Raw genomic sequence first — 17,291 nt, 5'->3', positions numbered from 1 at the left:
GATAAGGGGTTTGTTCGGCCTAGCGTGTCACCTTGGGGTGCACCAGTTCTATTTGTAAGGAAGAAAGATGGTTCTATGAGGATGTGCATTGACTACAGGCAGTTGAACAAGGTCACATTCAAGAACAAGTATCCTTTTCCACGTATTGATGATCTATTTGACCAGTTTCAGGGGGTGAGGATGTTCTCCATGATCGATTTGAGGTCAGGGTATCACCAGCTGAAGATTCGGGAATCGGATATTCTTAAGACAGCTTTCAGGACCCGATATGGCCATTATGAGTTCCTTGTGATGTCTTTTGGTCTAACTAACGCATCATCATCATTCATGCATTTGATGAGCAGTGTGTTTCAGCCTTATTTGGACTCGTTCATTATTGTATTCATTGATGACATCCTAGTGTACTCTCATAGCCAGGAGGAGCATGCTCAGCATTTGAGGATTGTATTGCAGAGATTGAGGGATGAGAAGCTTTATGCAAAGTTCTCCAAGTGTGAGTTTTGGCTCGGTTCAGTAGCATTCTTGGGGCACGTGGTGTCCAGTGAGGGTATTCAGGTGGATCCAAAGAAGATAGAGGCAGTGCAGAGTTGGCCTAGACCATCCTCGGCCATGGAGATTAGGAGCTTTCTTGGTTTGGCAGGCTATTACCATCGCTTTGTGGAGGGATTTTCATCTATTGCATTGCCCTTGACCAAATTGACCCAAAAGGGTGCTCCATTCAGGTGGTCGGATGAGTGTGAGGAGAGCTTTCAGAAGCTTAAGACTGCCTTGACCATAACTCCAGTTCTAGTTCTGCCATCAACTTCTAGTTCCTACACAGTGTATTGTGATGCCTCGCGGATAGGTATTGGATGCGTTCTGATGCAGGAGGGTAGGGTGATTGCCTATGCCTCGCGCCAGTTGAAGACTAATGAGAAGAACTATTATGTCCATGATCTTGAGTTAGCAGCTATTGTTCACGCCTTGAAGATTTGGCGGCACTATCTGTATGGGGTTCATTGTAAGATTTACACTGATTATCGGAGTTTGCAGCACTCGTTCAAGTAAAATGATCTTAATTTGCGCTAGCAGAGATGGTTGGATCTTCTAAAGGACTATGATATCACTATTTTGTACCATCCGGGGAAGGCCAATATGGTGGCCGATGCTTTGAGTCGTCGGGCACAGAGTTTGGGGATTTTAGCATATCTTCCAGCAGTAGAGAGACCTTTGGCATTGGATGTTCGGGACTTAGCTGGCCAGCTTGTCAGATTGGATATTTCGGAGCTGAGTCGGGTATTGGCTTGTGTGGTCTCCAAGTCTTCTCTTTATGACCGTATCGGGGAGTGTCAGTATGATGACCCCCACCTGCTCGTTCTTCAGGACAGGGTTCAGCGAGGTGATGCTAGGGATGTGATTATTGGTGATGATGGCGTGTTGAGGATTCAGGGCCGGATATGTATGCCTAATGTAGATGGGCTCCGGGAGTTGATTCTTGAGGAGGCCCACAGCTCGCGGTATTCCATCCATCCGGGTGCCGCGAAGATGTACCAGAATTTGAGACAGCACTATTGGTGGAGGCGGATGAAGAAGGATATAGTTGGGTTTATGGCTCCGTGTCTCAACTGTCAATAGGTTAAGTATGAATATCAGAGACCGGGTGGCTTGATTCAGAGGTTAGAGATCCTAGAGTGGAAGTGGGAGTGGATCACCATGGACTTTGTAGTTGGGCTCCCACGGACTTCGAGGAAGTTCGATGCTATTTGGGTTATTGTGGATCAGCTGACCAAGTCCGTGCACTTCATTCTAGTTGGTACTACTTACTCTTCAGAGCGGTTGGCTGAGATGTACATCCGAGAGATTGTTCGCCTGCATGGTGTCCCAGTTTTAATCATTTCAGATAGAGGCACTCAGTCTACATCGCAGTTTTGGAGGGCCGTGCAGCGAGAGTTGGGTAATCAGGTTGAGTTTAGCACATCCTTTCACTCTCAGACGGACGGATAGTCCGAGCGCACTATCCAGATATTGGAAGACATGTTACGCGCTTGTGTCAATGACTTTGGGGGTTCATGGGACTAGTTTCTGCCGCTCGCGGAGTTTACATATAATAACAGTTATCAGTCGAGCATTCAGATGGCTCCGTATGAGGCTTTATATGAAAGGAGGTGTAGATCTCCAGTAGGATGGTTCAAGTCGGGTGAGGCTAGGCTCTTGGGTACAAACTTGGTCCCAGATGCATTAGACAAGGTGAAATCGATTCAGGAGCGGCTTCGCACGGCACAGTCTAGGCAGAAGAGCTATGCAGACAGGAAGGACAGTGATGTGTCTTTCATGGTTAGGGAGAAGGTATTGCTGAAGGTATCACCCATAAAGAGTGTTATGAGTTTTAGGAAGAGGGGCAAGTTGAGCCCCCGGTTCATTAGGCCTTTTGAGGTGCTTCAGAGGATAGGGGAGCTGGCTTACAAGCTTGCCTTGCCACCCAGCTTGTCGAGTGTGCATCCAGTGTTTCACGTTTTTATGCTCCGGAAGTATATTGGAGATCCGTCCCATGTTTTGGACTTCAGCACCGTTCAGTTGGATGGTGATATGACTTACAATGTGGAGCCGGTGACCATTTTGGATCGGAAGTTGAGGTCAAAGGATATAGCTTTAGTGAAGGTGCAGTGGAGAGGTCAGCATGTGGAAGAGGCCACCTGGGAGACCGATCGGGAGATGCAGAGCAGATATCCACACCTATTTGAGACTCCAGGTATGTTTCTAGACTCATTCGAGGACGAACGTTTGTTTAAGAGGTGGAGGATGTAACGACCCGTTCGGTCATTTCGAGAGTTATAGCCTAGTTTCCCTCATTTCTGCTTCTTCTGTGTTCTTAAGTTATATTATGATATGTCGGGTTAGCTGGTTCGAGTCCGGAGTGGTTTCAGAGTGAATTGAGACACTTAGTCTCTTTATTAGAGGCTTAAGTTGGAAAAGTCAACCGGATGTTGACTAGTGTGTAAACGATTTCGGATTTGAATTTTGATGGTTCCGTTAGCTCTGTTAGATGATTTTGGACTTAGGAGCGCGTTCGGAATGTGATTTGGAGGTCCATAGTGGAATTTGGCCTGAATTGGCGAAAATTAAAAATTTGGCGATTTTGGTCGGCAGTGAAAAATTTCATATCGGGGTCGGAATGAATTTCTGAAAGTTGGAGTGGGTTCGTGGTATCATTTTTGACGTGTGTGTAAAATTTGAGGTCATTCGGACGCGGCTTGATAGGTTTCAGCGTCGTTTGCGAAATTTGGAAGTTTAGGAGTTCTTAGGCTTGAATTCGAGGGTAATTTGGTGTTTTGATATTGTTTTGATTAATTCGAAGGATCAACTAAGTTTGCATGGGGTTATATGACTTGTTGGCATGTTTGGTTGAGGTCTCGGGGGGCCTCGGGTATGTTTCGGATGCTTAACAGTTGAGTTTTGGACTTTTGAGATTGCTGAAGACTTCTGATATTTGGTAGTTTCGCACCGGCGGTGGGGAGGCCGCATGTGCGTACTCGTACGTGCGTAGGAAGGAGCGTAGAAGCGGGAGTTGCGGAGATGGCCGGGGTTCGCAGGTGCGAGGGTGTTTCCGCATCTGCGAGCCCGCAGATGCGGACCCAGCCCTTTTAGTCATTCCCGCACCTGCGATGGAATTTCTGCAGGTGCGGCGACGCAGATGCGACTGAAGGTCCCCAGGTGCGGAAGAACTGGACAAAAAAGTGGGATTTCGAGGGTTTGATTCCCATTTCGATTTTGGGACTTTGAGAGCTCGGTGTGATGCAATTTTTCGAGGTTTCTTCAAGAAGATTGTTGGGGTAAGTGATTCTAACTCGGATTGGACTATATTCCATGAATCTATTGCTATTTTCATTATCTAATTAGAGATTTGAGTTGTAAATTTGGGGGGAAATGGTAGAAACTTCATAGGCTTAAATTTCGAGTTTTGAAAGGTGATTTGAGGTTGGATTCGAGTAATTCTTGTATGGTTGGACTCGTGAGTGGATGGGTGTTCATATTTTATGACTTTTGTCGGATTTCGAGACATGGGCCCGGGGGCCGGTTTGAGCCGATTTCGGATTTTTGGCTATATTTTAGTAGTTTTCTTGTGGAATTGATCCCTTTATCCTTTATTGATTGTGTTGTATTACTTGTGGATAGATTCGGGATGTTTGGAGGCCGATCTGAAAAGCAAAGGCATCGCGGAGTAGGATTTTGCTCGAATTGAGGTAAGTAACAGTCTTAAATCTGGTTTCGAGGGTATGAAACCCCGAGAATTTGTATAATGTAATATTTGGAGGTGACGCACATGCTAGGTGACGGGCGTGCGAGCGTGCACCATGAAGGATTGTGACTTGGTCCGTCCCATGAGACTGTAAAGTTGAATAGCCATTGTTATCACTTGATTTTCCTTGTCTTTGAGCAATTGACTGCCTTTCATGTTAGAAACCATGCTTAGGCCATATGATATCACTATTGGGACCCGCAACAGTCGTATACTTGTTGAACTGATTGCTAATTGTTGTCTTGTACTAAGGCACAGTCTTATTGTGCGTTATATCTCTGTTTCCTCTCATTTCTTATTGATACGTGTTGTATTCCCTGTTGGGGCTAGTTATTATGATATTCTGTGAGCCCGAGGGGCTGGAGAGGTTAGTGACTGAGATAGGTCCTGAGTGCTGTTTTGAGAGCTATGTAAGATATATTGGATCGGGTTGCACGCCACAACAATATTAGATCGGGTTGCACGCCGCAACAAGCCTTCGGGCCATGTATCGGATTGGGTTGCACACCGCAGCAATATATGGATCGGGCTACACATCGCAGCAGTATTGGGTCGGGCTTCACGTCGCAACAGTATTGGGGTCGGGCTGCACGCCGCAACAATATATAGCACTTGGGCTGTAGAAGCCCCTCCGGAGTCTGTACACCCCCAGTGAGCGCAGGTACCTATTGAGAGTGTGTATTGAGGGCTGAGAGCCGAGAGTATGAGCTTATGAGATAAGTTGAGTGACTGCTACTTTGAGAGGTTGTACTTGCTTTTATTTATTGTTGCACTTGGTTGCTGTCCGATGTTGCTGTGAAATTCTGGAAGATTCATATCTGTTTTACTTGGGCTCGAACTGATTGACGTATACCACTGGATTTGAAAGGATGTTCACTCTTTACTAAAAAATTTTGATATGAACTGTATTTTTATAGCTCGGCACTTCTTCTCAGTTCCTTATTTAATTATGTTATTTGCTAAGTTGGTTGTACTCATGCTACACCCTTCACTTCATGTGCAGATCCAGGTGTGTACGGTTCTGGTGGTCGCTGAGTTCATGCGCGAGCTGACTATCGGAGATTTATGAGGTAGCTGCCAGCATCCGCAGTCCTTGTTTCTCCTTTCTTATTATCTTTTCTCACTTATTTGGCATTTGTCACAGACTGTAGTAGACTCCATTTTTTTCTCTTTTTTTCTAGATTAGTTATTAGATGCTCGTGACTTAGTGACACCCCGATGTCCGGCTATTTTTTCCGCACGTATGTTTTATTTGGGCTTTACCCCCGTATTTATGAAAAAAACTCTGGTTATTTTATAAGTTTTAATTCATTTCTGTTAGATTTTGAATGTGTTTTGGAAAGGGTCGGCTTGCCTAGTACCACGACATGCGCCAACACAATGGGTTAGGTTTTGGGTCGTGATAGTTTTACTCAGACTTCAAAGCTCCAAATAGCTCGAATTCATTCCATAACATCTACATAACTTGGAATCACTCCTACAAGGCATAAAACACACAATAAGTGCAAAACACTATCAATGAAAACTCAAAACCAGTAAAGTGCAGTGAATTAGAGTGCAATAAGCGACTAAAATACGTAATTATAACCTACCCTCAACACCCCACACTTAAACCATTGCTCGTCCTCGAGTAATCAAACTACACTTTTATATAGACACGACATTTTTAAACAACTCTCCTAACTCATCATACCAAGAAAATTTAAAATAGAATAAGCACAATACCGTAACATCCTAGCCTCAAAATTTGGCTCAAAAGCACCACGCATTATTTGTAACCCGCTCACTTACTCTAACACAGAGGTCAATGACATCATCTCTCCTTCATGAATCAAGTGCCCTCACACAACAATAGAGAGTAGTTCTGTTACGACCCAAAATCCATTTAAGGTCGTGATGGCGCCAGACACCGCTATCAGGCAAGCCAACACTATATAGTTAACTAAATCCTCTTTTAGTATTTTTGAAATCAAAATTTCTTTAATGAAATAATAAAGATAGAACTCATAGAGTAAATGATAAATATTTTTAGCAACTAAATTTCTTAGCAATTCATAACCATTCCCAAAACCCGGTGTCACAAGTGCATGAGCATTTACTAGGAAATTAAAAATAAAATACAGCATCTGTCCAGAATACAAATTAGACAGGAAACTATAATAACTCTGAAGGAGACTCTGTTGGCTGCAGATCGTAATATAGAATGCAGCTCACCTATGTATCCACAATTATTAACCAACCTCTCCACCCACAAGGCCGCTAGACATATATGTACCTGCACAATAAAATGTGCAGCAAGTGCAGCATGAATACGAAAACAACGTGTACCCAGTAAGTATCAAGCCTAATCTCGAAAAGGTAAAGACGAGATGGCCGACTTTGACACTCACTAAGAGTCAATAATAATAAATGAAATAAATATAGAAATGTCTAGATCAACACGATTTATAGAATTTATAATGATTTTCTTTAACCAGCAGAAATAATTAAATTCCTTCAATTCCAATAAATTTTCAATTTATCAATTAGCCTCATTTACAGGAATAACCATAATTTTCTTAACAAGCAGAGATAATTAATTCTTTCAATTCCAATAATTTAAAATTTATCAATTAAATTCCTTCAGATGCAACAATTCTCAATCTATTAATTAAATTCACAAACTGCAATTAAAATAGCAAAGTATCGTGTAATTTTTATTATTAGGCACGATTTTTGCCGAGGTCGTACAGCCCGATCCAGAGTGTCGTGTACACTGCCGAGGAACGTGCGGCACGATCCATAGATGCATCTATCCTGCCGAGGCGTTTGGCCCGCTCCACAAGAAATGAGGACATTTTCTTATGTACCTCCGGAAGGAGAGTATATTTATTATAAGATATATTCGGGAGGAAGAATAATTTCTCTTAACAATTAAATAAATTTAAATAGAAAATCAAGTATATGAGATTTCCATCCTTTAATATTTTTATCTAACAATTCACAATATATATATATATATATCAAATAATATTAATTAAACAAAGAATACAATTTACACAAGTAATTCATGCTTTGAGTCCTAAACTACCCGGACTTTAGCATTAATAGTAGCTACACACAGACTCTCGTCACCTCGTGCGTACGTAGCCCCCACAATTAGCAACAATTATTACTTTAATTACCTATGGGGTAATTTTTCCCTTACAAGATTAGACAAGAGACTTACCTTGTCTTGCTCCAATTTAATCTACTAGTAGACCATTTCCTCTATTATCCAACTCTGAATGGCTCGAATCCAACCAAAAATAATTCGATACAGTCACCAAAAATTATAGAATCAATTTCATAAGAAAATACTATATTTTCAATAAAAATTCCAAAATAAATTAAAAATTTGTCTGTGGGGCCCACGTCTCAGAATCTGGCGAAAGTTACGAAATCCGATAACCCATTCAATCATGAGTCCAACCATACCGGTTTCACTCAAATTCGACTCCGAATCGATACCGAAATCTCAAAAATTCATTTTTATGAGATTTCTAAAAATTTCCCAACTTTCAATCTCAAAACACTAATTAAATGGTGAAAACAATAATATATCCGTGTATATTGACCAAATTCGAGTTAGAATCACTTACCCCAATGTATTTCCTTGAAAAATCTGTCAAAAGTCGCCTCTGCTCAAGCTCAAGTTCGTCAAAAATGGCAAATGGGACGAATGCCTTCTTTTATAAATCTGCCCAGGCAACCTTCGGAATTGGGCCTCGATCGTGGCTTCGATCGTAGCCCTCAAGCCTGGTCTTCGGTCATGGCATCGAGCCTGGTACTCGGTCATGGCCTCGATCATGGCATCGAGCATGTGCCTTCGATTGTGACCCTCGATCTTGGGTATCGATCCTGGCCCTCGAGCCTTGCATTCGATCATGGCCCTCGAACTGGACCTTCAATCATGGCCCTCGAACTGGACCTTCGATCATGGCTTCGATACTGAGCCTCGTCCCTGGATTCAACTCAGTCCATCAACCCTGGGCTCGATCTTGGGCTCGATCACAGCCCACAATATCCATGAGAAGGAAAAATTGCAGCAACTTTTTAAGTCCAACTTTTGATCTGTTAACCATCCGAAACTCACCCGATGCCCTCGAGACCTCAACTAAATATACCAACAAGTCCTAAAACATCATACAAACTTATTTAAAACCTCAAATCACCTAAAACGATGCTAAAACCACGAATTACGCTCCAATTCAAGCTTAATGAAACTTAGAATTTCCAACTTCTACATTCGATGTCGAAACCTATCAAATCGATTCCGATTGACCTCAAATTTTGCATGCAAGTCATAAATGACATAACGAAACTATGAAAATTTTTGGAACTGGATTCCGACCCCGATATCAAAAAGTCAACTCCCCGGTTAAACTTCCAAACTTAAATTCTTGTTTTAACCATTTCAAGCCTATTATAACTACGGACTTCCAAATAAAATTTCGAACACGCTCCTAAGTCCAAAATCACCATACGGAGCTATTGAAACCGTCAAATCCCGATTCCGGGGTCGTTTTCTCAAAATGTTGACCGAAGTCAAACTTAGCATTCTAAGACCAACTTAAGGAACTACGTGTTCTATTTCAACCTGAACACTCCCAAATCCCGAACCAACCATCCCCGCAAGTCATAACTTATTATAAGGACATATAGGGAGTTTTATTTAGGGGAACGGAGTTCTAAAAGTCAAAACGACCGGTTGGGTCGTTACAAGTTCCACACACAATAGAAATTTAAGAATAATTAGGAACTCAAGATAGAAAGAATTCACTCACTATCAGAAACAACATTCATATGCCACAAAAGACATACCATAAGCTTGCCCGTAGTGTACTACTATACTAATTGAGCTCATTCAATCAAGGATCAAGTAGGACTTTATTTGGTTGTAATGTAGGCTGCAGGATGGGTATGATACATTTAGATATAAGAGAGGCTACACCTCCCTAAGCACTTTAATACATACATTTCATTGTTCAAAACCCCACACTTATGTCAAATCAAAACTCCACTTGATAAATATTTCTCCTCAGCTAAAACGGGCAAGTTTAGAAGAGAAATCCATAAATTCTGCCAGAAAGATACGGAAACTATTTTTGAAGCATGGGAGAGGTTTAAGGAGATTGTTTGAAAATCCCAACATAGCGGAATTGAACTTTGGATGCAACTCCAAGAATTTTGGGATGGATTGACACCGGCCTCACGTAAAACATTGAGCAATGTAGCTAGAGGCCCATTGATGAAGAAGACTCCAGAGGAGATAGTTATAATTCTTAATGAGTTATCTGAAGATGCAAATCAGTGGCCCTCTAAGAGTGCTGAAATAAGAAGATCAATTGGTGTTCACCAAGTGGATACTAATATATCTGTGCAGGTATAATTGGAACTTTGGAGCTGCATCCAAAGTTCAATTCCGCTATGTTGACATTTTCAAACAATCTCCTTAAACCTCTCCCATGCTTCAAAAATAGTTTCCATATCTTTCTGGCAGAATTTATACATTCCTCTTCTAAACTTGCCCATTTTAGCTGAGGAGAAATATTTATCAAGGAATTTTCTAGTCATCTCCTCCCATGTTCTAATCGATCATGTGGGTAAGCTTCGAAGCTACTACTTTGCATCATCCTTGAGTATGAAGGGGAATGCCCTTAAGTACACGGCATCTCGTGGCACACCATTGTATTAAAAGGTGTTCATAATCTCCTCAAAGTCCATTAGATGTGTGTTTGGGTCTTTGTTTGGATTCCCTCTGAAGACACAATAATTCTGAAGGGTTTGAAGCAACCCTTGCTTCAACTCGAAATTGTTTGCTGCAATTGGAGGTGGTCTAACACTTGATAAACCTTGATTGTAGACCGGTCTAGCATAATCTCCAAGTGGTCTCCCAGGCTCGGGAGCTATATTTCAGAACTTATCTGCAGCCAAGGATTAATTTTGACCAATTCTCTGACCCCTCTTTTCTTTGTAGATAATTTGTGCATCTCTAATAGTTGCTTTCTCAGCATCCCGTGCAACGTGTTCTCTTCATTGGGCTACTTCTCTCGCAGCAAAAGCTACATTATCTTCACCGTTTCCAGCCATAAGTTCTTTGGTTGAGGATTGCCCAACCTTTCTAATGTCTCGGTGAGACTTCTTTCCTTCCTCAGTTGTCGCAGTTGTTTTTGAATTTCTGACTCGTATGGTAGCACTTCCTTCGCAGAAGTTCTAGTCATTCACCAATCTTAACTTGTAACCTGCGCACAGTCAAAGAACACCAACGAGCCAAAAGAGAAAAATAAAATTAAATAAAAAGAAAAAAATCCTAAATTAGCACTACAAACTATTTCAAACACTGTTGATTGTCAATCCCCGGCAACGGCGCCAAAATTTGACGAGCGTAAAACACACACTTAAATTTTGCTCGCTAATCAAATATAGTATAGTATAATATCGTATCTACATGGATTGGATTTAAACATTACTATTGTAGTTTCTAACTTGATTGCTATTCAAGATGATCAACAATTGAGATTTCTATGATTTCTAACTAAAATTAACTAAGAGTCTAAAGCTATTGACTAATGACAATCGAAACAAGGAATAAGCAAAGAAGGTTATCAATGGGAGAAGATAGGGTTTTGATAGGATAGGTGCAAGATAATTGTTTGGGATCTGACTCTAGATAATTCACTTCTAATGTTTAAGTGAGTCTCTCGAATTCACTCAATTATTAGTTCAAACGTTCAGCAAAAACTCCTCTCTCGATTAAGTCTTAACCTCATGAGATGAACCAATTTAAGCACATGAAGATATGCAAGAATGTATAGTGGATTAGTCTTTAGGAAAATCTCTTTCGATTATTCTTCGAACTAGGTTTAATCAATGATTCAACTAACCTCTTTCGATTACTAAGAAGAATTAATGAACTCAACCAACAATATAATGCAAAGATATCACAAGTTATGCCGCTCTCGATTACATGAACAAGTGAATATAGATACAATAATTAAATCATCCAAAAATGCTTCAATACATAAACTAGAGTTATAATCCGCAAACAACCATCAATGCACCAAATTCATCAAAACCTAAAGAGTACTACTCCATAGATATGGAGAAATTCATCACAAATAAAGTTAAAGTATAGGAAAACATAAATTCAATTCAAACTCGGGTCTTGAGTGAGGAAGGAATGATGAAATCCTTGTGCTTGTGTCTTCCAACTTCTCCTTAGCCTCCTTAGGTCGAATACATGTCAAAAGTCTAGAAAATTACTTTTTTCCATGTATTTATATCAAGTAGGGTCGGTCCTACACGAAACCACCTTCTCCTGTCCGAAATAGGACATTCACTTGGTAAAATTGCACAGGCACACCGCATGGGGCGACGCGCCATGTGAGGCATTAGTGGGGAAATACTCAACATCTGTTAGGCATCAGCTTTTGTACAGCCGCGGCGTACCATGCGCCGCCCCACGCACCGCGGCAAGCCATTTTTCTCAGAGAATAGATTGAATCTTGCTTTTTGACATCCAGATTTGGTCCTCGACTCTTGAACACGATCCCGCCTTAATCCTTTGGGCTTTTACTCAGACTTCAAAGCTCCAAATAGCTCGAATTCATTCCATAATATCTACATAGCTCGGAATCACTCCTACAAGGCATAAACACACAATAAGTTCAAAAAACTATCAATGAAAGCTCAAAACGAGTAAATTACAGTAAATTAGAGTGCAATAAGCGACTAAAATACGCAATTATAACCTACCATCAGTACCCGAGTTAAGTTTTTGTTGGCCAGATTCCTCATCACCACCCCATGCAATAGGGTGGTTATCTATCATGTCCCTACGAAGTTGACCCGTTCCCCCTTGCTTACCTCTGGTCTCATATTTATAAACTTCCTTACAAATTTTGACATCTTACATAATTTTTATCTCTTCTAGTCTTTCAAAAAATTGCCAACACTTACTTCTTAATCATCGATTCTTCTTAATAGGGAGGGGAGGCCTACCTGTATTACCACGACCTCCACCCCTAGTATTTTGACTAGCAGTACCAGGTGTAGGTGGTGGTGTTTCAAGATTATCATGTATCACGACCCAAAATTCCCACATTCAAGACCGTGATGGCGCCTAACATTTCACTTGCTAGACAAGCCAACGTTAGAATATAATTAGCCATTTTTAACAAAATTTTAAATTAATTAATAACAAGAAAACAAATACGAAAATAAACTCTGAAATAAAGTGAATATTTCAAAATAACCGGGATATCTAAATACCATCCCAGAACTGGAGTCACAAGTGCACGAGCTTCTAGAATGATACAGATAAAGGTCTGAAATAAATTCAAGTTGTTTGAAATATAATACACAACTGAGATAAGATAGAAGGGGACTTCAGAACTACGAACGCTGTGCAGTTATACCTCAAGTCTCCACTGGTAGTTCTATCCGGGCAAATATACAGTACGACGTTGGGACCAACTCCGAAATCTGCACAAGAAGTGTAGAGTGTAGTATCAGTACAACCGACCCAATGTACTGGTAAGTGCCGAGCCTAACCTTGACAAAGTAGTGACGAGGCTAAGGCAGGTCACTTACATTAACATGTACGCAATAATAATAATAATAATAATAATAATAATAATAATAATAATAATAATAATAACAATAATAGAAATAAATCAGGTAACTCATTTTAACAGTTGAAGTCAACTCGGCAGTCATAACCAATTATTATTTCAATCAATTTTCGTTGTGGCGTGCAATCCGCCCCAACAATATAATTCCTCAATAAATTTCTGCTGTTGCGTGCAACCCGCTCCAACAATATAAACTTTAAATAAATCTGTTGCGGCGTCCAACCCGATCCCCCAATATAAACTTTAAATAACTCTGTTGTGGCGTGCAATCCAATCCCCCAATATATTTATTTTTATTTCCGTTGCGGCGTGCAACCCGATCCCCCCATATATTTTAACAACTCTTAAATGTAATAAAAATACTCCAATAAATATCACGTTCAATAAGAAACTATTAAGCATCAAGGCATACAATAATTATAATTTATTTATGAAACAAACAATGACAAGTAGCAATTAATTGTGGAAATCAGGAAGAAAATAGGCAGTATAATATTTAATATGCTAAATGTCAAGTAGCAATTAAGACACATAAATCAAATAAGCATGTGACAATTATTGTAGGAATTCAAGAATTAATATTTGACATGGAATAGGAGAGAAACAATTATTATAACAATTAATTCGTGTATTAAAACAATTTAAGATGTTTAAATAATTAAGCAAATAATTAATTTGACAAAGTATAGGCACTCGTAACCTTGTTTATACATCGTTACACATGAAATTGACATAGCAAATAATTCAAGGGTTCTATTCCCTCAAGTTAAGGTTAACCACAACACTTACCTCGCTTTGCAACCAAATTCAAGAATCCAATAAACCTTTGCCTCGCGAATTCGTGTCTGAAATCCTCAAATCTAGTCATAAACAAATCAATATACTCAGTACAAATCGCAGGAATTAATTCCATATGAATTTACTAATTTTTCGGATTAAAATCTGAAATTCATCTCAAATATTGACAGTGGGGCCCACGTCTCGAATCCCGGAAAAACTCACGAAATACGAAAACCCGTTCCGATACGAGTTCAACCATATAAAAATTATCGAATTCTGACATCAGATTGGCTTTCAAATCTTCATTTTACATTTTTGGAAGATTTTATAAAAATCTGATTTTTCTTCCATAAATTCACGGATACGAGGTAAACTGCGTACCACAATATGAAATAATAGACACGGGCACACCGTGAAGGCGGACAATCTCACGAATGTAAATTTCAGCTAACCGCTTTGAAGAATAGGTAACTGCCATTGGAACTAAATGTGCTGACTTGGTCAACCTATCCACAATGACCCAAGCTGCATCAAATTTTCTCTGAGTCAGTGGGAGCCTAACAACAAAATCCATAGTGATACGCTCCCACTTCCACTCGGGAATTTCTAACTTCTGAAGCAAACCACCAGGTCTCTGATGCTCATACTTGACTTGCTGACAATTTAGACACCGAGCTACATATGCAACTATATCCTTCTTCATTCTCCTCCACCAATAATGTTACCGCAAATATTGATACATTTTGGCGGCACCTGGATATAGAATACCTGGAACTGTGGGCCTCTTCCAGAATTAATCCACGAAGCCCATCCATATTAGGCACACAAATACGACCCTGCATTCACAGAACTCCATCTTCCCCCACAGCAACCTGTTTGGTATCACCGTGCCGCACCATGTCCTTAAGGATAAGTAAATGAGGATCATCATATTGTCGTTCTCTGATGCGCTCATATAAAGAAGACTGAGCGATTGTGCAAGCTAGAACCCGACTGGGTTCTGAAATATCTAACCTCACGAACTGAATAGCCAAAGTCAGAACATCTGCAGCTAACGACCTCTCACCAACCGGAATATATGCAAGACTTCCCATACTCACAGTCTTTCTACTCAAAGCATCGGCCACCACATTGGCCTTTCCGGGGTGATACAAAATAGTGATATCATAGTCCTTCAACAACTCCAACCATCTTTTCTGCCTCAAATTGAGATCTATTTGTTTGAACAAATATTGTAAGCTACGATGATCGGTAAATACCTCACACGAGACACCGTAAAGGTAATGCCTCCAAATTTTCAGTGCATGAACAATGGCTGCCAATTCTAAGTCATGAACATGATAATTCTTCTCGTGAACTTTCAATTGCCGCGACGCGTATGCAATCACCATGCCATCTTGCATTAATACTGCACCAAGCCCAATGTGAGATGCATCACAATATACCGTATAAGATCTTGAACGTGTGGGTAATACCAATACTGGAGCCGTAGTCAAAGCAGTCTTGAGCTTCTGAAAGCTCAACTCACACTCATCTGACCATCTGAATGGGTCACCTTTCTGGGTCAGTCTGGTCAATGGGCTTGCTATAGATGAAAACCCTTCCACAAATCGACGATAATAACCTGTCAAACCCAGGAAACTCCGGATCTCTGTAACTGAAGTAGGTCTATGCCAATTCTGAACAGTCTCAATCTTCTTAGGATCCACCTTTATGCCTTCTACCGATACAACATGCCCCAAAAAGGCAACTGAGTTTAACCAAAACTCGCATTTTGAAAATTTAGCACATAACTGATTGTTCTTCAAGATCTGAAGCACACTCCGAAGATGCTGCTCATGCTCCTCTTGACTACTGGAGTAAATCAAGATATCATCAATGAACACAACCACAAAAGAATCCAAATATGGCTTGAACACTCGATTCATCAAATCCATAAATGTTGTTGGGGGATTTGTCAACCCAAATGACATCACTAGGAATTAATAATGCCCATACCGAGTCCGAAAAGCTGTCTTAGGGACATCAGATGCCCTAATCTTCAATTGATGGTAACCATACCTCAAGTCGACCTTTGAAAACACCTTGGCACCCTGAAGCTGGTCGAATAAGTCATCAATTCTTGGCAGTGGATACTTGTTCTTGATAGTAGCCTTGTTCAACTGCTGATAATTTATACACACTCGCATTGAACTATCTTTCTTCTTTACAAATAATACTGGTGCACCCCAGGGAGAGACACTGGGTCTAATGAATCCCTGATCAAGCAAGTCTTGTAACTGCTCATTCAATTCTTTCAACTCTGGCGGGGCCATACGATATGGTGGGATAGAAATGGGATGAGTGCTCGGAGCTAAATCAATACATAAGCCAATATCTCTGTCGGATGGCATCCCCGGCAAATCTGCAGGAAATACTTCTGGAAATTAACGAACAACTAGTATTGAGTCCATAGAAGGAGCATCTGCATTGGGATCGCGAATATAAGCTAAATAGGCTAGACACCCTTTCTCGACCAAACGCCGAGCCTTCATATAAGAAATAACCCTGCTGGTAGAATGACCAGGAGTTCCTTTCCACTCTAACCGAGGTAACCCCGGCATGGCTAGGGTCACCATCTTGGCATGACAATCCAATATAGCATGAAATGGTGACACCCAATCCAAACCCAAGATGACATCAAAATCTACCATATCAAGAAGTAGAAGATCCACACTAGTCACAAGACTACCAACAGTAACCACACACGAACAATAGACATGGTCTACTACAACAGAGTCTCCCATCGGTGTAGATACACACAGAGAAGCACTCAGAGAATCACGAGGCACAACCATATATGAAGCAAAATAGGAGGACACATAGGAATAAGTAGATCGTGGATCAAATAGAACTGAAGCATCTCTATGAAAAACTAGAATAGTACCTGTGATCACGGCATCGGATGACTCGGCATCAGGCCTAGCTGGAAAAGCATAAAATCGGGGCTGGGCCCCACCACTCTGAACTGCGTCTCTGGGACGGCCTCTAACTGGCTGGCCTCCATCTCTAACGGTCTGACCTCCACCTCTAATGGCTTGACCTCCACATCTAGCTGCCTAACCCCTACCTCTAGCTGGCTGAGCAGGTGGTGAAGCAACCGGTGGCGGTATGATGGCACGAGAATCCTACCGAGATCTGTTACTCGACAACCTAGGGCAATACCTCCTGATGTGACCAATGTTACCAGACTCATAACACCCATCCCGATGTCGTGGCTGATGAAGCTAAAGCTGACCCGAACGGGCCGGATAACCGTTGTAGTGACTCTGGAGTGGTGGTGCACTGATAGGAGCTGAATGTGCACTAAATGTTGGCTGCCTCAGAGTAAGGCATAATAGGACCGTGACTCCCTGAAGCAACGGGAGATGCCTGAAGTGCTGAATGAAACGGTCTAGGGGGATGACCCCTACCAAAATTATCCCTGTCTCCAGACGAGGCACCAATGAAACCACCGAACAGATGAGGCCTCTTATAAGACCTCTGCCCTCTCTCATGTGCAAGAACCATCTCGATCCTCCTCACGATATTAGTAGCCGCCT

General features: G+C 41.1%; 1 non-coding gene and 1 pseudogene across 1 annotated transcript; one reads left to right on the top strand and one right to left on the bottom strand.

The window, feature by feature from the left end:
• Nucleotides 1-9,350: 9,350 nt before the first annotated feature.
• Nucleotides 9,351-9,449, bottom strand: LOC142165680 (small nucleolar RNA R71; annotated as a pseudogene).
• Nucleotides 9,450-9,719: 270 nt separating this feature from the next.
• On the top strand, nt 9,720-9,823 carry LOC142165669 (small nucleolar RNA R71). Its single transcript, XR_012696320.1, has one exon. It is a non-coding gene; the product is annotated as a small nucleolar RNA R71 (small nucleolar RNA).
• The last annotated feature ends 7,468 nt before the right edge of the window (nt 9,824-17,291 follow it).

Source organism: Nicotiana tabacum, chromosome 10 (genome assembly GCF_000715075.1).
Source record: "Nicotiana tabacum cultivar K326 chromosome 10, ASM71507v2, whole genome shotgun sequence".
Taxonomy (NCBI): domain Eukaryota; kingdom Viridiplantae; phylum Streptophyta; class Magnoliopsida; order Solanales; family Solanaceae; genus Nicotiana; species Nicotiana tabacum.
This window is presented reverse-complemented; position numbering and strand designations above follow the sequence as displayed.